The sequence below is a fragment of the Myxine glutinosa genome, chromosome 14, assembly GCF_964187855.1.
Source record: "Myxine glutinosa chromosome 14, kmMyxGlut1.1, whole genome shotgun sequence".
Taxonomy (NCBI): domain Eukaryota; kingdom Metazoa; phylum Chordata; class Myxini; order Myxiniformes; family Myxinidae; genus Myxine; species Myxine glutinosa.
In genome coordinates this window covers 54,600,427-54,623,858 of record NC_136274.1, presented here as the reverse complement: position 1 = coordinate 54,623,858, position 23,432 = coordinate 54,600,427, and the positions used below count along the sequence as shown (strand labels likewise).

The 23,432-nt window shown below is 46.6% G+C and overlaps 1 long non-coding RNA gene across 2 annotated transcripts; it reads left to right on the top strand.

Moving 5' to 3' along the window:
* Positions 1 to 188: 188 nt before the first annotated feature.
* On the top strand, positions 189 to 5,523 carry LOC137439783 (uncharacterized). Of its 2 annotated transcripts, XR_010986994.2 has the most exons (3): positions 189 to 495; positions 1,981 to 2,420; positions 4,293 to 5,523. It is a non-coding gene; the product is annotated as an uncharacterized LOC137439783 (long non-coding RNA). The 2 variants fall into 2 exon arrangements; XR_010986993.2 differs by lacking the exon at positions 189 to 495 and having other exon boundaries at positions 1,853 to 2,420.
* Positions 5,524 to 23,432: the final 17,909 nt, after the last annotated feature.

The following is a 23,432-nucleotide window of genomic DNA, read 5'->3' as shown; positions in this document are numbered from 1 at the left end:
CCCCGCGTCCCCGTCATTGTGTGTTATTTCCGATCATTGTAATGATTTGCAGCTTTAAACTTTGACCTTTGGGATGGTTCTCGTCGGGTAAAGCTCATTACTCTCATCGGGGGGAAAAATGGACCTTTTCTAATCATTAACTTTGTTCCCAGAAGATTTTATAAAAGGTTCATTCTCATTCTGTATGCAGCCTTTGACTGCTGGTTGCATCATTGCTGGGAGCGTAGCCGTGCCGCCGATGCGGTGCCCCCTGTCGGTTAGGCCAGGAACTTGGAATCGTTGCCATGGTGCCGGTCACCTAAGGCTTTCACGGATCGGTTGGCCAGGCCTGACGTTCGAGTAGCATCGTGTAAGAATTTGACGTTTGTTCAGGATGCCGGCGATAGCTCACCTCCTCTCCGCGAAGGACACAGTGGGATCTTTAACGTCCACCAAGCAATGCCATGACGGTTTGTAGCTGGGTAGAGATTCGAACGCACACGACACGGCTCACAGGTGAGGTTGCACACCTCTGGGACATCCTGACAACCCAGCAGTTCAAAACTACCATACAGTAGTTTGAATGAACGTTTTCAGGTTTATCTTCAGGTGTTGCTCCTGTTGGGTGTGTGATGAGTGTGTATCAGCCATAATGTTGTCAGTTTGTGGTGAAAGCATTTTAAGGCTTTGTGGGTTTTAAAGTGTGAGCAGTAAATATGTTTATGGTACATTCTACACAATTCAGTACCACACACACACTACAACCCCAAATATTCAATGTACAACTTCATCTCCAAAATGTATGTCGGCAACACCTTTGTGGTAACCACTAAGATAAGAGATAACTTGTATTTCCTCGTGGTGCTGAGAGGCCTGGAATACAAAACAGTACCTTCACCTGTGGATCACTGTGGCTCGCTTAGCCCAGTTGAGGTGTGCGTAGGGTGGACCTGTGGCTCGCATAGCCCAGTTGAGGTGTGCGTAGGGTGGATCTGTGGCTCGCTTAGCCCAGTTGAGGTGTGCGTAGGGTGGACCTGTGACTCGCATAGCCCAGTTGAGGTGTGCGTAGGGTGGATCTGTGGCTCGCTTAGCCCAGGTGGGGTGTGCGTAATGTGGACCTTCAGATCACTGTGGCTCGCTTAGACCAGTTGAGGTATGCGTAGGGTGGATCACTATGGCTCGCTTAGCCCAGGTGGGTGTGCGTCGGGTGGACCTGTGGCTCGCTTAGCCCAGTTGAGGTGTGCGTAGGGTGGACCTGTGGCTCGCATAGCCCAGTTGAGGTGTGCGTAGGGTGGATCTGTGGCTCGCTTAGCCCAGTTGAGGTGTGCGTAGGGTGGACCTGTAGCTCGCTTAGCCCAGTTGAGGTGTGCGTAGGGTGGACCTGTGGCTCGCTTAGCCCAGTTGAGGTGTGCGTAGGGTGGACCTGTGGCTTGCTTAGCCCATTTGAGGTGTGCGTAGGGTGGATCTGTGGATCACTGTGGCTTGCTTAGCCCAGGTGGGTGTGCGTAGGGTGGACCTGTGACTCGCTTAGCCCAGGTGGGGTGTGCGTAATGTGGACCTTTAGATCACTATGGCTCGCTTAGACCAGTTGAGGTGTGCGTAGAGTGGACCTTTGGATCACTGTCGTCGCCTAGCTTAGTTTGGGTGTGCGTGGGGTAAGGTGTGCCTATTTCGGTGGTGCCGCTCGTGCCCTCTTGAGATGAAAACTTAACATCGGGACCAAAGATGCGGAACAACATTTACACCTCTCACATGAGTCACGTGGCAGTGCTCCTGTGTGTTGATTCAACCGACTCGCTGGTGTTAATTATTAACAAAGAACTGTGAAGTCGTGACAAAGGTAGCAGACCGGTGGGATTTTGCACTGGTGAGTTCAAAGTTCATTTTTGATGGATGTAGTGAGGATTCCCGCAGGTTATTTGCTGTACGAGTTTTGAAGGTAGGCCTAGGATTTGTGTAGAAGTGTTTTGAATTCTGCTCATGTCCTGTTTCTTGCAACAGGGTGTTCGTGAAAAAAAGTATTCACTTCAAGACCCGAAAATCACTCCAGCACACCATGGACTTTGTCTACCCTGCTGTGTCACTTGTCTACTATCTAGCTGTGGTCAAGGCCTATCAGCGGGGTGAACTAGTACTGGGCAAGCGTGCGTCGCTACATGTCGTGCTGGTGTTTGTGGTCGCACAGTTAATGTGCAGGATCTTGGGGGGTTACATTGGTGCCCTCACATTTTTTGTCACTGCCTACTTCTCATACGAGCAGCTACCTCGCACCAACCACGATGCGAGAGTAGGTGCGCTGAGGGGGGCTGATGCAGTGGCGCGACATGACCGAAATGTACGAGAGGACCCAGCAGGAAAAGATGGCACTGTGAAAAGAGATGGTGCAGCACGGCAGCGCAAGAGAATGTGACTGAATTTTCTTCTTCATCTGGACTTGCAAAGTATGGAGTGTAAACATTTCTACACGTACGCCTACACGACTTATTATGTACTAGCAAAGTACTCGGCGTTGCCACCACCCCCTCCCTGCTTCCTCCCACTCCTCCCTCCTCATCCCACCCCACCACCTTCCTTTCCCCTCCGTCCCTCTCCCACCCACTACCTCCCACCAGACTGCCACCCTTTCCCCTCCCTCCTCCCACCCTTCCCCTGCCTCCTCCTACCCCACCGCCTCCCTGCTTCCTCTCACCTCACCCCCTTCCACCACACTTCCACCCCACCCCTTCTCCTTCCTCCCCCCCCCTGCCTCATCCCTCCCTAATCCCACTGCACCCACCTCCCTATGGACTCCCACCTCACCCCTTTCTTCTACCACCCCTCCCTCCAGACTGCCACCCCACCCCACTCCCTCTAGGGTCCTACCCACTCGTTTCTCTCCCTCTCCCCATCTCCTTCTAGTCACTGACAGTGAATAAAGCATTTTTACCACGTTTGAGGGGGAAAAAAAGTAATTAGAATAAAACCCACTTTTGATTCCTACCAATCCGCATTTCATCATTGCCACGTGTTGTGTCTAAATCTGCCACCCTGAGGGACTAATTCAGCGATATGGCCAAAATAAGTTATGATATAGATGTTTACCATTGTCGCCGTGTAACCAATCTGGGGTGTGTTCAGTTACCAAGTTTCTTGAAGAGTGCTTGCTAAGTGGCTAAAGCACGCAAGCAAGCACTCCTTTTCAAAACCGTTTATAAGGAATGGCCGGGTTGGCAAGCACTGGCTAGCTGCTTTGTAACTGAACATACCTCTGAACACCTTGAGAGCATACAGTACGCTATACAGTATATGTACATACAAAATGCCGTCAAAGGGCCATTTTTAAAGACTTCAAATATTAATCACAAGTATCGCAGGTCCCAGTAGAGGGACACCCTATCTATGGAGGTGTGGATTAAGACGACGGTGCAAAATGAGGGATGACAGCGTTGCTTACATAAGTAAAACTGATTTCTTAAAATTTTAAGATTTCAACCCAGATTTCGACAATTTAGTCCACGGGATCCAATCCACAAAGCCAGATTTAGATTAAATACTTTAATTAGTCCATGAGAGGTCATTGTGGTTCCCAAGACGAGGCATTTTTGAGCAGGCCAAACAAAATGGCAGCTTAAGAACCCAGCGAAGTAACAGTGTGACAGAGACAGCATGCCACCATTTTAGTAAGGCTTATTTAGGTTTTTTGATATGAGCACCCTCTAAATTATCTTCAAAAAGGGTGTTTAAATTTACTCAAATACCCAGTTTTCATTTATACACTCTCTTGGAGTTCCCTTAGTATGCCTGCTATGTTTTGGGCCGCTTGGTTTTATGGTTTTGGAGTTATAGAGGAGACACACACACACACACACTCACTGACTGACTGACTGAAGTTTGACTTTCTTTTTTATATGATAGAAGATGCTTGGATTGGGAAATGTGTAACTTGATTCATTTAAAAGTTAGAAAATATGAGGAAGGAAGGATGATATGAGACAGAGAAAGGAGTGTGGCAGGAATATGGAGAGAAGGAAGAGATTGGAGTGAAGTCGAGTGGGGGTTAGTCTGGAGGTATGCATCATGTGAAGAAGGGGTAAGAGGATCAATTATTCCAACACTTGCTTAGGTCATAAATAGACGTTGCCTTACAGTACACCAATTACAATCTTCACTCAAGCCTTTTAAAAAAATCGTTTTCCATGGACATGTTGAACAACCTTGATGTTAATGTATTCGTGTATCTGGACATTAATGTTTTGCCTACAGCTGTAACAGAATGTCGTAAGATGGCTCGGTGACAAATGTTTGAGATACCACCACCTTCTCCCTTCCTCTAGGTTTACCGACTCCACAAAGAACACAGAACTCCCCCTGCCCCCTTCACACTCTGCTCAGCCAATTAAATCCCAGAAACTCCTTTTGCTTAGCCAATGGAAGGTCAGAACTTGCTGTGACTCATCTATAATGAACCCCAGCACATGACCATTGAAAATGCACAAGCTGATGTACTTCATCCAGGAGAAGTGGACTTAGCTTTGTTTGGCCAATTAAAGTTGCGAAATATTCAAAGTTAGTTTGGCCTCGGTTGGTGTCTTCTCTTGAACTCGCTCAGGGAGAATTCTCGCTCAGTCTCATCAGCTGCTTGAAGCAGTGTAAGGGAAGCCTTTTGTTATTCGATCCACTAAGTTCATAGAAAAGCGTGGAAGAGTTTTTCATCGGGATGAAAACACAACATGAATCAAATGGAAGTGGAGGACGCCAGGAAAGATCAGAGTGGACATTGATAAACACTTTTAATGGATGTGCTTCTCACATACTCTTTGTCGCAATGACTTAGATTGGAAGCACTCTTTCATGAAGATAAGCAGCGTTGTGCTCTAATGGACATGATACAGTGTCCTCGAGCAAGAATAAACTCGTCTTCAACACCCTTATCCACTTGTAGGGCGGGGTTGGTTGAAGGAAATTACAAGGTTTTGGGGGGATGACTTTGCTACATGTAATCATACGGTAGGGGAAGATGTGGGACGACGAACAAGGAGGGTATCCTGAAAAAACATTCCTGAAAATGGAAAAGCCATTGCCATCACTCTAAAATCCCTGGAAAAAACCGCTAAAATCATTTTAATGAAAGTATGATTGAAGTTGTAGCATTAATCGATAATATTGTCACCCTGTTCCCACTTCCCGGAAAAGTAGGTAGGAGTTCCAGACACCCTGCCTCCCCATCCTTAGATCGTTCTCACTACTTGGCCATGTTTCAAGTTCTTATTTCTCTTTAGAATGCCTTCAGTGTAAGTGCAATGCAAGTGTAACCACTTGTGTAATCAGTTTTTTTTCACGAGAATAAATTGGTGCACTGATTGTGGAATGATAATTTTGTAATTACCTGAACCTCATTATTAAAAGGGTCCCCAGTTCAGAAGTCAAGGAGAGATGGCTAGGAAAGAATGCGCAGTTGGGGGATAGAGCACAACAAGCCAAAAAGGGGACCCAATAACGAAAGGCATGCCAGGCAACGGAGTTCGAAGGTTGGTGTGGTATTAATAAAACATTTGAGAAAAGCTACACTTGTTGCCTCCAAGTCTGCGTCTGTGATTCTTCTTTCAAAAAAGAGACATCTATTGGATAATTAGTGAATAACAAGTGAAAACAAGGAACTTATTTCATTCTGCTCTTGGTCTTCCATGAGCCTCAACCATGCATACACGAAAAAGATTGTTTAAACTTCGAATGGTTTGTCACCAAGTTCATATACCAAGCGAGCATCAAAGTGAGGGAAAGAGATGACTTGCATCACCCACCCACCTGTGAGTTCCATGGTGAAACGAGCCTCATGGAAAGAAACACCAGCGACGAACAGCAATTGGTGTCGAGGCTGAAATCTTTTTCATGGAAGACTCCTCTTTATGAAAACAAGAATCGATCTTCTTCTCTTCATAAAGACAAAAAGACCGATTCTTGTCGTCATATTGAGTGCGTACCTTCCCTTGGATGGAAGTTAAGCCGGAGGTGAAATTTCTCAACTTCATTTTTAGAGAAGTGTGCTAACCACCATGGAAAAGAAGGTGAAGAACTGAGGATTGAGAGAATGGGGTCTCTCCCTCTCTCTCTCTCCCCCTCTCTCTCTCTCTCTCTCTCCCTCTCTCTCTCTCTCTCTCTCTCTCTCCCTCTCACTCTCTCCCTCCCTCTCCCTCTCTCTCTCTCCCTCTCTCTCTCACCCTCTCTCCCTCTCTCTCTCTCACCCTCTCTCCCTCTATCTCTCTCTCTCTCCCTCTCTCTCTCTCCCCCTCTCTCTCCCTCTCTCTCTCCCACTCTCTCCCTCTCTCTCTCTCCCTCTCTCCGAAGAATGATTTCATGTTGCGATCGTATGTATTTTATAGACAAGGTCACGTTGTGTACTTTACAGACATCGTTGCATTTTAATAGTATGTACCTTATGGACATACTAGCATTATAATTGTACATACTGTCAGGAATTATTGCAGGCCTTAGCAAGAAGACAGTAGGCCGGGTCATTATAGTAATCTGTGCGGCCCTGTAGAGGGGTGGAAAACCTTTCTGAGGTGTTTGGGTTGGACGGCCACAAGGCAGCGTGGCCCAAAAAATGGCACTGTCCACAAACACCAGCAGCTAATGATGGGACCAGCCGCATGCTGGAAAGGCAGTCTATGTGGGGCATAAAAAGCATTTCGGCACATGCGCACGGCAGTTGAGTTTTATGCGCAAGTAGATATCATCTTTCTCTGTTTCATCACTCCTGTCAAAAGGACCATTTTGGAGAGTCGCGAAGATGTCGCTCCTCATCACTATCCGCTCATCTCCTGGCCTCATTGCCACTGCCTTTTCTCCTGGCCTCATCACCATCACACCCCGAGCTGCAGTTCACCCTATGTCACGTCGGCCTGTACCATGCCAACCTGCATTACACCAGCACAAGATCAGCTTGTGCCTACCTAAAGTCCTCGCTCGCTCCCTTTGTTGTGTGTATCTGGTATCGCCGGTGCCATAGTGGTTGGGGCGAAGGGGAGGGGTGATGGATTGGATAGTTTATTTCATTGTGCAGTATTGTCGTGTCCCCGGGGTTAAGACCCCTGGTTGACGGATGACCGAAACAAGCTTTAACTCCAAGGTGTACTTCAAACCTTGGCAGGATTGTCTTTGGCGTGCGCGGGAAAGGCCCGAAGCGTTATCTGATCGGACAGCTGACACTGGGTTAATCCGAACCCACAAACACAAATACGGGACAAGCAAAATCCACAATACAAGAATGAAATGCAAAAATAAAGGATTTAATGAAGATAAATGCAAGAGTAAGAAAAACGAAATAAATGGTTAGGTAAAACTAAATTCTAACAGAATGACCCTCCATACGGACACAGAGACACGACAAGGGAAGACAAATAAAAGAAAATGTGTTTTGCCGTACATTGGCCGGTACTCAGCCGGGCGTCCCCAAATGGCCCTCGAAAGCCTGTTGGTCATTGAACGGGTCTCGAGTCACCGCGCGGTAAAACACGCATTGGCACGAAGTCGTGCCCACAGCCAGACGCGGGTGCGAGGCAAGCAGGCAAGAGCGCCTTCTTTGGTCTGCACGATCTTTCCACGTTCCACCAAAGCTCCGAACTCGCTCCACCAGCGGACCTGGCACGGAGTGCAGCCGTTCTCTCGTGCAACCACAACAAAGAGAAAGAGCGAGTGAAGCGACCGTCCCTCACGCGAAGCCAGATCCAGGACAAGAGCAAAAGGCAAGCACAGCCATTCCCTTCGAAAGCCAGCACCAAAGAGCAAATGCGACCGCCTCCATCGAACGCCAGGACCAGAAAAAGAGAGAGAATGCGACCGCCTCCAATGAACGCCAGGACCAGAATAGAGTGTGACCGCCTCCAACGAACGCCAGGACCAGAGGAGAGACACAGATGGCGAGATGGCTTCTTTTTTCTTCAGGTCTCGAATGTTCGACGATGGCTTTACTCTCTACCAAAAGCCTGAGCTCTGCCCATCACCCCATCGTGCATCCACCAATCTCCAAGCTCCGGGCATGGTCTCTCCGTTACGAGTCATCTTGGGGCGGTCTAGTCGCTGTTCGGGAATGTTCAGATGACGGGAATGTTTTATGTTTATTGATTGTCCTGTCCTTCCTTATCCCCCGTATTTGTATCTTTTTTAATTTTTATCCTATGAAAAACATCAACCCACCTTTTGACTTTCTGCACAAACAACAGCCAGTTCAAGCTTGGATTGAAGTGACCATTGGGGGAATGTAAATGGTAAAAGGAAGTCTGAATGCAGTATCGTGAAATCAAAATTGTTTCAGCATTTGTGTAGGTCTTTGGACCTCTGGCTCAGACGGTCTGTGTTAGCGGACCCTCGGATGTGACAATACTTCACAGAGGTACTCAGTTCAAATAAGATAACGTTTAATACTGGCTCCCACTAGGTGGCGTTTGGTGCCTACTTTCGCACATTCTGTGCAGACAGAGACAGACAAACAAACAAACGGACCCATATGGATTACCTCTGTTCTGGTGAGGGGAGTAAAACTGCATCATGTCTTTGAGTGCTATGACCGGAAGTGTTTTTCCAATAAACGAGTGTGAACTACCCTAAGACATGCTGAATAGATATTCGTTGTTGTTGTTCAGATGAACACTTTCGGCAGATCATCCCTAAATTTAGTCCCATTTTTTTGGGGGGGATGGTGTCTCCTAATTCATATCCTGCGCATACCAAAAATTTGAAGCATCTTCCATAATAAATCTTATTTGAGATATAATATCGGGTTTAACACTAAGCGGGGACACAATGAGGTTTAAAAAAATAAGATTGGAGTGGGCCTAGTTCGGCATGATAGCTGACTCACTAACATGAAGAAGGATTTGTTAAGAGCTCACTGATGGAGACAATGAATAAATTCCCTACAAGCTCACTATGTATATGTTTATATCCCACTGGCAGGACATGATTTGCCTATCTGTTAGAAAGGAGATCCATGTGCATATCCATGTACAGTGCTTATAGAAAGTCTACACCCCCTTTCAAAATTTTCACCTTTTGTTGCCTTATAGCCTGTAATTAAAATGCATTAAATCAGACTTTTTCCACCTTTATTTACACATCGTAACCCACAACTTCGAAGTGAAAAACAAATTCGACAAATTTCATAAAATAACAAAATACTTTTGCAGACTTTCCATAGGCACTGTATAAAGTTTAATGTGATGCATGCGGAAATGTTTTGTAGCTAGAGGGTCGTTTTGATCTTGTGTAGTTTATAAAAAATTAGAAATGCTGTCGGTCCAAACACTATATGCCCTGAAGACCTTGCCACCTAACCCCTCTCATGGTGGGATGAACTGAACCCCTCACTGCAATCCTCGTACTTGAACTCATTCATCAAAAACGAAACGTTGGGAATCGTCCAAAAACCCAGATGGTGCAACCTGATTGGGGAACTCAAACGATGTAATTATTATGTTTTGACAATTGTGTAATTCTTCACAAGTCCTCTTTCCAACTTCTTACACATCTCCCCACCTCATTGATTGTATGAGGAACAATGTAACTGCAAACACACACGGTATCAAGCGAACCTGCAGTTCCACCAGGCCAGCTTGTTGTGGCGCGATTGTGAAGCATGACACGCATATTTTCCACCAACAGATACGTGGTGATGACACAACCCTGATGTGGACAAGTGGTGACATTTCAACAAGTCATAAGATGTCAACTGCATGCTGTTAAAAGTGCTTTTCACATTCAACACCTGGATACACCGACTGTGTTGTTTTTAAATCAGGATCCCATTTGAGTCATGGTTGAAAACTTTTTTCAAATCCTGCATTGCTATTGGACCAACTTTGTGTCAATTTCTCGCAGTGCGAGGCCCTGTTGTTGCTCAACCAAAACAAGTGAGTTCAAGTCTTGAAAGTGGGTAGGAGTACATAACATACAACCCAAATCTCAGGTTCAAGAAAATATACTATATACCACTATATGTGGATGGTCATATGTGGGTGGACTGGGGGATGTGAGAGGTGCAGGGGACGTGATGTGGATGCCATGCACTGCGACCGTGCCCCCCAGGTCCGAGGCCTTGGGAATGGCGGAGTTGGCAGCAGGTGCTCACCACATTGGCCAGCTGGGATTGGTGGAGCCTTGGTCCTCGCAGTGGGCCGAAGGATGGATGATGGGTCACACCCTTATGGACACTCATGGGCCATGTTGGCGTTTCGGCTGCTCAATTTACCCGATGACCCTCACACGGTAGAGGGGCGTAGCTGTCGTAGCCAAAGGTAGTAGTGTAGTAAAGGTCACCGGAGGAGGCGGATCCACATGCTTTCCAGTACACAAAAGGAAATTTTGGGGATATTGATTGGTTCCAAGGGATAAATTTGGAATTCGGCCGGGTGGATGACACTCTTGGACCCGACCAACCTGCGACTACCTGCACTTAAGGTAAAATGCCTTGATGTTTACTGTCCCAGGCTTCAGTACATGTTCAGAAATTGGGACATGAGTACTTTGGAATGGGGGCGGGTGAGAGCGATGACATGGTCGGTGAGGGGATCGGAGTGTGTGCCACAAAGTGTATTGTGGGTGGCGTTTGTTTATGGGTAGAGGTTTTGTGTTTTTGTGTGGTCGTGAGGATGGAAATTGAGTTATGCTTGAAGAGTGAATGTGAATATGGGAAATTCACATGTAAGCAGGCCATGGCAGTATCTTTTTATTGAAATATGTGTTGAGAATTGAATGTCAGCGGGGGAGGAAATGTTATTGTGGATTTTGTGGGTGGGGAAGGTGTGTGTGTGTCTGCAGGTACAGATCAAGCTCTGGAGGAGCGGTGACTGCGGTCACCCCTGAGGTAATTTGCCCCTGGCAGCCAGTGGTGTCTGGAAATTGGAAACCCGTCAGCGGGGGTCTGGTTGGGTGCCTTGAGGTATGGAGACCCCTGGCGACCCTGAGGCTATGTGAGCCTGAGGCAAAGGAGCCTGGTGTGGAGACCTTGCTGGCGAGACGACAGCTCATCCTCGTAGCGCGTCTCTCGAACAAAGGGGCAGATGAGGCAGGAAGGCGGGAGGGAATGTACACGTCTCTCGGCGGCTTTCCACAGCGCGTTGAGTCACCAGCGCGCTATCACTCACGTAACCTGATGGAGGCTCGGCCTCTAGCTCAACCGAGTGTCCACTTTAATACGAGCGCTTATACTTGGTTCATGCTCGTCTTTTCTCCGAACTCGTAACTCTCATCAACACGCGCCTCTCCACAACTCAATGCACAAGCTCACCTCTCCCCGAACTCCTCTCGTGGGGGCTTTGTGCAACGGGCTTTATTGCCACGCCCTAAGCCCTCTCGAAGGTTCCAACCACGCCCTGTGACGCTTTGCCGCAGCCACTCCCCTTGAGCCCTGATTGGCGGCTCGCGATTACCGTCAGCTTCTCTGCCGCCCTCATTCGGTCCCTGCTCGATTTGCTAGGCCTGCCTCATGTTAATTCGCACCAGTCAGCCAAAGGCAGCACAAGGAGGCATAAGAGGCATAAGGCAATGGAGGCGGCATAAGGCAATGAAGCAATGAAAAGGACCTAACTCTCATTATCCTACTCAACGCAAAACTAACACAGGAAAAGGACTATGCTCACAAGTACTAAGAGATAACTGCACTATCGCGAGGCTACATGTTGTTGTGTGACTAACTATGAGGGGGAAATTTAACCTTTATTGTACAAAACTCAAAACCGCAACACTACCCCTCTCCCTCGTCAGACTCGTCCCCGAGTCGAACCTAACAAAAAAATGGAACGACCGGTTTTGAGAATTATCTGGAAAATTACTTTTACTTTTACATGTGACATATAGATGTGGTTCCCCTTAACATTTACTCTAACCTGTGGGTGCGACAGTTTTAAAACACTAAATATGTCCCCCCTATTGCGTTGAGTAGCTACTCTAACAGAATCACGCCCACAATTAACCGAATCTGCAATTTGTCAAACTAAACATATAGCCGGTGGGCAGCATTTTAGATACAAGCACAAAAATTTGACCTTATTTACAGTTCTATGACCCAGGACCTGTCCTATTTGGAAAGAAGATTGGAGGGGAGAGAAAGCACAGCAAAAACACAAACACACTCAAAATCATCACATTTGCTGCTTGCTTCTTGCATCTTGCTTCTTGCATCTTCTGTGTGCATATATCAAACCGGCTAGCCCCCGGACCGGCATAAAGGCCATTCCTGCTCTTCAGGGCTAACTAAACTTTCAAATCTTCTCGTCCCTAGCACACCATAATAAAAATGCACAACAAATGCGTTTATTGTATGTGCGACATTAATGCCGCTCAAAACAAGTGGTCCGAAGATGCAAGGTGATGCTGCAGCAAGATGCTGCACAGCAGAGGTGCAAGGCCACAAGACTTGTGGTCCATAATGTGTGTGGTGCAGCAAAGTGTTTGTGGCAGCAAAGTGCCGCACAGGTGCAGCAAAGTTACAACACAAGGATATGGCAGCAAAGTGCTGCGCAGTTCAGCTGCACAGATGTAACAAGGGTGCAGCAGGGATGCTGCACAGGTTGGTGGTGCTGCACAGTTCCACCTCCAAAATGGTCCTGGGGTGGGGGGGGGGGGGGAGAGACAAAGCACGACCAGCAAAGCGGAAAGGGCGCAAAGGTACACAGCAAAACAAGGTAATGCAGCACAAGGGGCGCGGAAAAGCGAGCAGAGCAGACACGTCCCGAGCCGTCCGTACCCCCCAACGTTGGCTTACACTACCCTAGCCCTTCCTTGTATTTACAAATTCGTCTCTACGTCTTGTCTCCCATATCCCCCTCTAATCCAAATTCGTCTTCCAATCCCTCCCAGGAAGGAAGGAATGGAACAAACACAATGTCTCCTTACGTCGGGATGCGTCTCACACTCAAACAGTTCACTTGGTCTTGGTGTGGAGCTTCGTCCTCCTTAGTGAATGGTTGTGGATGGCGCGAAGGGATTTCTCTCATCCTAACTACACTACTACCATTTACTTTTACACTACCCGGGGCCGTACCCTGCCAATCGGCCTTCTTTAAACTATTCGGTTCTAAAAACCGAATTCCCATTGTCCACCCTGTGATGCCATCCGAATTTGGGTCTCACTCCCACAAATTTTCATACTGTGCCCTTGCACAATTTCGGGGCTGGGTCGTGTGGCTCTACTAGCAGGTCTACCTACATGCGCACCTCCGCCACTGAAGTCGCCACCCGAGCTTACCTGCTCCTGCGACTACTTAAACTGGGGAAGGCCCCTCCTGGCTCTTTACCCCCTGATGCCCACCTTGGCATTGGGCAACCCGGGTCCTCTCCTTGGATCCTCGGGCCCCACTCAACAACTCACAACTACCCTAACTGGCTCCCAGAGCCTACCCGTGGCCTCACCTGGCCGACATACTACCAGTGGTGGAGTGCCCCAATAACCATACGCACCAAATAACCACACGCCCAGCCATTCCACAGTCTCACACACCCTCCAAAGCACTACTTTGCCACTACCTGCACCACAGGTGTCAATATCCATACAAATTTACCTGAGCCCTCTACTTGACTTTACATGACACACCCCGGGCTTCCGTGAATGGGTTCCATCTCCCCCCATTCACTCCTTCGCACCATGCATTCCACACCTTTTATTCCACACCAAGCATTCCACACTACTCATTCACACACCATTTATCTCACACACCTTTCGTCTCGCAAACCTTTTGTTTCTCACACACCAAATATCTGGCACACCTCTTGTGCTCCCACACCTCTTTCCTCACACACCTCTTTCCTCACACACCTGTTGTGCTCACACACCTCAAACGCAATTCCTTTTGTCTTCCATGCACAATTCCTGGTTATTCTCACACAATTCCTCATCAAGCACACAGCATCATCTAGCTAACTGCTTTTCCCCTAAACCTCGTGCTTCCCTGTCATCCCGTTACACTATGCACTCCCTTCGTCATTAACAACCATCTAAGCTACCTACGTCCCCACTATAGGTACAATGTCACCACTTAAATCTTGTCCCTACAGTCTTCTAATTCCCTAACATTATGCTCGCCCTCCCTCGGCTAGCTTCGGTGCCCCATGGAGGTAAACATGGCTGGCACCCCCATGTGCCTGTCACTGCCATCCCCCTAATCTAATGCTCATGAGCCTTGTTCGTGTGAGGAATGGTCAAACTACCATTCCCCCACATAGGGTACACTATCCTCATCCGTCCACTAATCTTGAGCCTCTCCATGTGGATGTACATTGTCATGGCTCGGCCTCGTCGGGCCGAGCGATCCATGCTGTTGGTTGGTCGCCTGTATGGGGTGTCCGTCCGGCATTTTCGATCCAGGGGAGGAGGCATGGATGGGCCGAGGTGCAGGGGCCCATCTCTATGCGGAGCCTCGCGGTCCGACGCATGGTGACCCAACCGCCCACGGTCGGAGCACCGCACCCGCAAAGGTGCGTGGCTCCGAAATTTCCTACCTCCCCTTTAACCTCGCCGATCGCCTTTTCCACCATGGCGTGGCACCAACCATACAGGGCGGGGGCCAGCACGAATCGTGCACGTCGGTCCTTGTGACACGGCCGTGGCATCGATCCCCGCCGGTCACTGCTGCTCACAACTCACCGTGGGCTCACGTCGGCTATCCGTCGTGCTAAACGCTACCCCGGTCGGTGTCGATGCTTGAGCCGCATTCTCACCAACTCGCGACCCACTCCACACTCGCACACCCAGGCGTCCCTGCGCCTCCCATACATTCTGTTACACACTCTCCTTCCACGTTCTCTGGTGTGCATTCTCCCTCACACACTGTACTCGCACCTGCACACCTAGGTGCACTCACACCTTTCACACACTCTGTTACACACTCTTCCCACACACACTGTAACACCCACGGGTGTGCACTCTCCTGGTACACACCCAATCATCGCACACTTTTTCTCCACGCACTCTTCTCATGCACACTCTCTCGTTACATACTCCGTAACACCCACGGGTGTGCACTCTCCTGGTACACACCCAATCACCGCACACTTTTTCTCCATGCACTCTTCTCGTGCCCACTCTCTCGTTACATACTCTGTAACACCCACGGGTGTGCACTCTCCTGGTACACACCCAATCATCACACACTTTTCTCACACACACTCGCGCTCCGGTGCACACTTTTCTCTCACACGCGCGCCAGTCAGCCTCGTACACTGCACAATGGACCTTGCACGACCGCTCCGTTTTCGTCTATCTCCCAAGCGCGCCAAAAACCTTTTCGTGCCAAACACATTCGCGCCATTATTCCTACTCACCTCGGGGACCTCCTTTCCCGCCAGCACCTGAAAACTTTCCATTGAGTTAGCAAGCCCGACATCACGGTGCAAATACAAACTTTGTGCGCATCCCATTACTTTCTCCCGGGATTCATTTCCCGATTCTACTGTCTCTTCGGTTTCAATCATTTCTTCAATTTGAATTATTTATTTTTCTTCGATGATGGCCGGCGCCAATTGGCCATCATTGTTGTTACGTTGTTACGTGCTCCTCCGCGACCCCCTGGTCACAGTGTACCTCTGAGCCCCGAGAGGGGTCACGGCAGAAAAATGTGTTATTCTGTGTGTCAAAGATCAATGGAGAAGCCACCCCAATTGTTACTCACAAACAAATATTGTATTAACATCACACAAGAATAACAGTACAACAACAATAGTATTCAAAAGAACAATCAATATGTCCTATGATGGCACCATCAGTTTTGTAATATATAACTCACTGTGCTCCAAGTGAGTGAAACAAGAACATTCCCCAATGTCTCTTATTCCCGGCTTCAAGATGAAGTTGATTCGCTCCAGCGATCGCCAGAACGATGTCCAATCGAGACCAGAATCCTGTGCGGATGGCAAGTACAGTCACACCGCCGAAGCTGTACAAAGGCGCCCTCAAGGCGACTGGGAAATCCAAAGGCACCCTACAGGCGACTGAGAGATCACACCCTCGGGTATGGACGAAGTAACCTTCAAAAAGCCACGTCACACACACGCCCCAGATCGACGTCTGAATGCGGTGAAAATGGTCGAAAAGAGACGAAACCGCGAGCGAAGCACAAGTCCTGCGCGAGTCAAAATGGCCGACGACCCGCTCTTGAGACGTAACGGCCCGGCGATAATTCTCCTCTGAATCCACCACCGAAAACCTGACACGCAGGTTGATCGGTTACAGCGATGACAACTCTGTCGCAGGAATTCCTTTCCCGGAAACCCGAAAGTTCGCTAGTGACTCTTGCTCGCCAACGTTCGATTCCGAACACGGAGCACCTCGGCTTTCTTGTCCGACTCACTCTCTCCGCCCCCTTTCATCTCTTCCTCGTCCGGTTCCCGATCCGGTTTCCTGTTTCTTTTACATTAACTTTTTTACCTTTTGAAAACAGTTCATGAACAATAAACCTTTTGAACACAATAATAGTACATGGAATCAGAAATATTTACAGTGGATGCAAACCACCACAACGGAAGTGACGAATCCGTAACACTTCCCCCCCTCAATAAAGAAAGTTTGAACTTAGTGAAAACTTTCTTTGCAGGCAAAAACATTTTTTGAATGAAGGCTTCATTCTTTGAATGAATGCTCTTCCACAACCGGAAGGTTGTGATCAAAAATCCAAAACAAAGCAAATCTATAGCACGTTCTGAAGGAGGCCGAGCTGAGAGCCAGGTTTCATGGTGGTTGGGTGGTGAGGCCTAGAAGTATTCACAACATGGACGCCTTTAGGAACGTGGAGTTCATGGTTAATCCGTGTAGGAATCTTGGCTCAGCTGCTCCGCAGCATTCAGTGCTTCAAACTCTTCCTAACTTTCATAATAATCATGGTTGGAGCGCTTGTCACTGTAGTCACGTGAATAGCGGTCTCCTTCTCGGCCGCTACCCTGATAATCATCCCTTCGGAAGCTGCCATAACTCTGGGAGCCTCCATAGTCACCTCGACTGCGGCCACCACCAAAACTACTACTCCCACCCCGGGAGCCATAGCCACCCCTGAAACTACCTCCACGTTTTCCTCCTCTGTAGCCCCCTCGACGCCCATGGACTGCCTTCTCTACTGTTATAGTCCGACCATCCAAATCCTTGCCATTCAAATCCTTTTCTGCATCTTTGGCGTCCTTTGTGTTTTCAAACATGACAAAGCCAAACCCTCTCGACTTTTGCATCTCCCTGTCTTTTATCAGCAACTCTTCCAAGAGTGGTCCATATTTGCCGAAGACAGAGTCCAGAACATCTTCCCTTGTGTTAGTTCAGTGCACCTACAAAGAGCTTGCCAACATTGCCTCCATCCCTGACTTGTGTGTGCTGACACTTAGTTTCAGGGTACTTGACAAGAAGTGTCTGTGCAAAGCGTGACGTCAGTACCTTCCTCTTCTCTTCAGAGCACTTCCTACCCATAGCATGAGTCGCGGTACAGGATGGAAAGATACCCGAAATCTCCTGCTCTAACTGTGCAGTGTTATTTTCCATACTAGGCTTTTCAACAAACATCGGGTTACCAGAAACTTGACCACCGGCCAAATCATTCCCGATAACAAAAGAGATTCCCTCTACAGGAAGAGTGGCTTGCAACCCTACGGTGACCGGTCCTGACACCAAATCAGACTTCAAATGGATGACATGAAGTGGGGCTTTAACACAGCCACCAACCTCCTGTAAAAGAACACTAACACCAGTTGCCGTCTTCTCTGACACTGGTAAAATGCCCTCAAGCATCAAAGATTGATGTGCTCCTGTGTCCCTCAATACCCTAACAGGTCTTTGATTAGTCAAGTTTCCATCCAGTGACACAAACCCCTCTGAAATAAAAGGTTTGTAACCCTCTTGTACAAGGTCGTTCTGTGATGCCGTAACTTTGGCATGGGAACCTTCACAAGGCACTGTCCTCCCAGGACGATTTCTCGCATTTGCCAATGCATTCGGAGTTGTACTAGTCTGACTCCGCTCCTGATTTTTCCTTTTCAGGGCGTAACATTGGGACATCAAATGTCCAGGTTTCTTGCAAAAAGCGCAAGTAGGCCTGGAGGAAAAACTCGTGATCTGCCTCGGGCCCCCCGGAAGATAAGTCTGTCTTGGAACTGTAGTCTTCTGATCCCTAAAAGTCGCGGTATCAGATTTGTCCCCATAGTCATCTCTAGGCCGCTTCCACGAATATTTGTTCCCCGCCACCGATTTACCATAACTCCCCTGGCTAACTCTAGGTGGGAAGTGAGGTTTGTGGAACCCCATCCTGTGTGTCAAGGCATAATCATCTGCCACGGTTGCTGCCTCATACAACGCTGGTACCTTCTTTTCCTCCAGATGTACTTTAATGTCCTCGTGGATACACTGTTGGAATTCCTCCACCAAGATCAATTGTCGCAACTGTTTGAAGTCTTTCCCATCCCCTTTCGAATCACAGCACCGATCAAACATGGTTTCCTTCATTCTGGCAAACTCCACATGGGTCTCACTCTCCCTCTTCCTGGCATTCCGAAATTTTTGCCGGTAAGCTTCAGGAACCAATTCATAGGCTTTGAGAATGGCTTTCTTCACTTCCTCATTATCTGTACATTTGTCAATCGGTAAAGCCAAAAATATATCTTGAGCTTTACCCACCAAAACACTTTGCACTAACTTAGTCCAGGACCCCACAGGCCATTTTAGCATTTCAGCCACTTTCTCAAATTGTAAAAAAAACTTGGCTACCTCCTTTTCATTGAAGGGTGGAACCAGCCTCACATGCCCACCAACATCCCAGGTGTTCTGACTAGTTGTCGAACCAGCCGGCATGGATACGACTTCTCCCCGTTTTCCAATTAATTCCAGCTCCTTGAGTTTAACTTCCTTCTGATACTCCATGTCACGTTCCTTTAACCCCCTTTCGGCTTTCCTTTCCTCTGCTCTTTCCTTTGCTCTTCCTTCTACTTCAGCTCTCCTTTCCTCTGTTCTTCTCTCCTCGAGTTCTCGTTCCTGTTCTACTCTTCCTTCCTCGAGTTCCGTTGCAGCTCTCCTTTCCTCTGCTTTTAACCTTTCCTGGCTCTGCAGTTGCATCTCCATTTTCCGGAGCTCCACATTTTCTTTTTCCTTGAGTAACCAATCCAAGGCTACCTCTGTCCATGCTCCCTGTCCCACCAGAGATTCTACCACCAATGTCTGCATCTCTGCTTTCTTCATACATACTCGGACCTCCAAGTTAAAATGTCTGGCCAATATCAAGAGTTCCGATTTTTTTTAACGCTTGGAACTGTGCCTCATTAGGGGACGCCACAAACTGTTCTGCGTCAAACACCATGGTGACTATCAGTTAGCACCTGTTAACCTTCACACAAAAATTTCCAATTTTTTTGAAAAAATTGGGAATGTTAGAAAAATCCAAGTTTGGGAATTTTGGGAATGCTAGGGAATTCTATCCCGGACGAATGTTATCAGGGAATTTAATCCCGGACAAGGATCCCAATTTCGAGCCCCGAGCCAATTGGACGAGCCCCCAATTTCTGTAACGTGCTCCTCCCCGACCCCCTGGTCACAGTGTACCTCCTAGCCCCGAGAGGAGTCACGGCAGAAAAATGTGTTATTCTGTGTGTCAAAGATCAACGGAGAAGCCACCCCAATTGTTACTCACAAACAAATATTGTATTAAGATCACACAAGAATAACAGTACAACAACAGTAGTATTCAAAAGTACAATCAATATATACGATATTAATATCACACTTATATACGATATTAATATTACACTTATATACGATATTAATATCACACTTATATACAATATTAATATCACACTTATATACGATATTAATATTACACTTATATACGATATTAATATTACACTTATATACGATATTAATATTACACTTATATACGATATTAATATCACACTTATATACAATATTAATATCACACTTATATACAATATTAATATCACACTTATATACGATATTAATATTACACTTATATACGATATTAATATTACACTTATATACGATATTAATATTACACTTATATACGATATTAATATCACACTTATATACGATATTAATATCACACTTATATACGATATTAATATCACACTTATATACAATATTAATATCACACTTATATACGATATTAATATCACACTTATATACAATATTAATATCACACTTATAAACAATATTAATATCACACTTATATACGATATTAATATTACACTTATATACGATATTAATATTACACTTATATACGATATTAATATTACACTTATATACGATATTAATATCACACTTACATACGATATTAATATCACACTTATATACGATATTAATATCACACTTATATACAATATTAATATCACACTTATATACGATATTAATATTACACTTATATACGATATTAATATCACATTTATATACGATATTAATATTACACTTATATACGATATTAATATCACACTTATATACAATATTAATATCACACTTATATACGATATTAATATTACACTTATATACGATATTAATATCACACTTATATACAATATTAATATCACACTTATATACGATATTAATATATCGAAAACATTTTGCTACCTCGGAGACATGCTGAATGGAGAAGGTGGATCAGACTCGGCAACGGTTGCTAGAGTGAGATGTGCATGGAAGAAGTTTCGGGAACTGAGTTGCGTGCTGATGAGGAGGGGAGTGTCGTTGAAGCTGAAGGGAAAGGTGTATGCTGCATGTGTGAAGTGTTTTAGAAGTGAAGTTAATGATTTAGAAGTGTTATTATTTATGGGAGCGAGACATGGGTAATGAACGTAGAGCAGCAACGAAGGCTGGAAAGGGTGGAAATGCGAATGGTTTGGTGGATGTGCGGAGTATCGTTGAGAGAGAGGAAGACAAATGATGAATTGCGAAAGATGATGGGAATAGAGCCTGTGATTGATGCTGTGAAGAGGAACAGGTTGAGATGGTTTGGTCATGTGTTGAGGAAGTATGAAAGTGACTGGTTCAGAAGAGTGATGGAAATGAATGTAGAAGGAAGTAGAGGACGGGGAAGACCGAGAAAGACTTGGCAAAGGATGGTGGAAGAAGAAATGCGGGCAAGGGGGTTAACAAGGGAAGATGCAGAAAATAGGGCAAAATGGAGAAGATTGTCATGGGGACCGCACGGCTAACCCCCGCTCTAGCAGGGAAAATGGCCTTAAAATGCATGTTGTTGTTGTTGTTGTTGTGACATTAATAAAGTATATAAGTGTGATATTAATAAAGTATATAAGTGTGATATTAATATCGTATATAAGTGTGATATTAATATCGTATATAAGTGTGATATTAATATCGTATATAAGTGTGATATTAATATCGTATATAAGTGTGATATTAATATCGTATATAAGTGTGATATTAATATTGTATATAAGTGTGATATTAATATCGTATATAAGTGTGATATTAATATCGTATATAAGTGTGATATTAATATCGTATATAAGTGTGATATTAATATCGTATATAAGTGTGATATTAATATCGTATATAAGTGTGATATTAATATCGTATATAAGTGTGATATTAATATCGTATATAAGTGTGATATTAATATCATATATGTGTGATATTAATATCGTATATAAGTGTGATATTAATATCATATATAAGTGTGATATTAATATCGTATATAAGTGTGATATTAATATCATATATAAGTGTGATATTAATATCGTATATAAGTGTGATATTAATATCGTATATAAGTGTGATATTAATATCGTATATAAGTGTGATATTAATATCGGATATCAGTGTGATATTAATATCGTATATAAGTGTGATATTAATATCGTATATAAGTGTGATATTAATCTATATACGGTATATAAAACACAGTTTGTGTGTGTGTGTGTGTGTGTGTGTGTGTGTGTGTGTTGTGTGTGTGTGTGTGTGTGTGTGTGTGTGTGTGTGTGTAATGTTACCGATAGACTCCGAAACGGAGAGGCTCACGTGCTTGATATTTGGCATAGACATGGCCATTGAGCCTGGGACAAACATGGCCGACCTAAAAATATTTGACGATCCATTTTTTTTTCCATATTTACCTCAGCGCATTTCAGCGAAGTACCCGCTAATCTCAGCCGGTGTCAGAACAGCTCGCTGATTCGCTCAGAGCGATCACGTGATGTTCCATCCCCGCCGCTAGACTGATTCGCTCAGAGCGATCACGTGATGTGACCATTGTCAATGCCATTCACTCCACATAGGTGGAGATGCAGTTACCGGGCGCCATCTTGGTTGGCATTCGATGCTGGACGATGGTGATTTCCCTCACACGCTTGCACGTAATTCAGAGCGAAAAGCGATCGTGTTTTGTGTCGATTTTTGTCGATTTTGTGCGATATTAATTAAATGTCTTTGATAAGGACCGGTAATTCCGCCAGGGGCGCTGCGCGCACTACTTACGTCACGCTGTGCATGGCACTCTGTGACCGCCGTTGCGGTGCAATGCTTTGCGGGCAAATCGTTTTTATGCCATGGTATTGGTATGCCATATTTTGGACTTAACCACTCTTCATGACTGATCATGTGACATCTACACACTCATGGCTACCACCGAGACGGATCCTGGTTTCACGTGAGTAATATTTACCATATTTGCTCGATTTTTGAAACCGATGCATGCAAATATCGTGTCTATACCACACCTAAAATATTTTTCAGAAAGAATAAGCACATCTCCCCTTTGAAAGTGCCCCCTGAAGTGTGTCCAGGTGGAATTTCTAAGTCGTAGGTCTTAGCAACTCTCAGCAATCTTTTACCGCATGGATTTATCTCGAGTATTTACTAAACTGTGCTAAGTTGAAGTTGCGTACATATTTCAGCAGTTTTCAATGTAAATCGGTGTAATGTAACCTCCCCACTCCCCCCTCCCCCCCTCCCCACCCCCCTAACCCTCCCCCTCCCCTCCAACCCCGCCCCTCTCCCCCTCCCACCCCCTCCCATCCCTCAACCTCCCCCCTCCCCCCCATACCCCTCCCCCTCCCCCTCCCCCTCCCCCCTCCACCTCCCCCTCCCCCTCCCCCTACCCCTCCCCTCTCCCCCTCCCCCTCCCCCCTACCCCTCCCCTCTCCCCCTCCCCTCTCCCCCTCCCCCTACCCCCCTTACCCCTCCCCCTCCCCTCCCCTCTCCCCCACCCCCTCCCCATCCCTCACCCTCCCCACCCCCCCCTCTTCTCCCCTCTCCCCCTCCCCCTCCCACCCCTTCCCATCCCTCACCCTCCCCACCCCCCCCTCTTCTCCCCTCTCCCCCTCCCCCTCTTCTCCCCTCTCCCCCTCCCCCTCCCCCTCTTCTCCCCTCCCCCCCTCTTCTCCCCTCCCCCCTCTTCTCCCCTCCCCCCTCCCCCCCGTTCCCCTCCCCTCCCCCCCTCTTCTCCCCTCCCCCCCTCTTCTCCCCTCCCCCCTCCCCCCCGTTCCCCTCC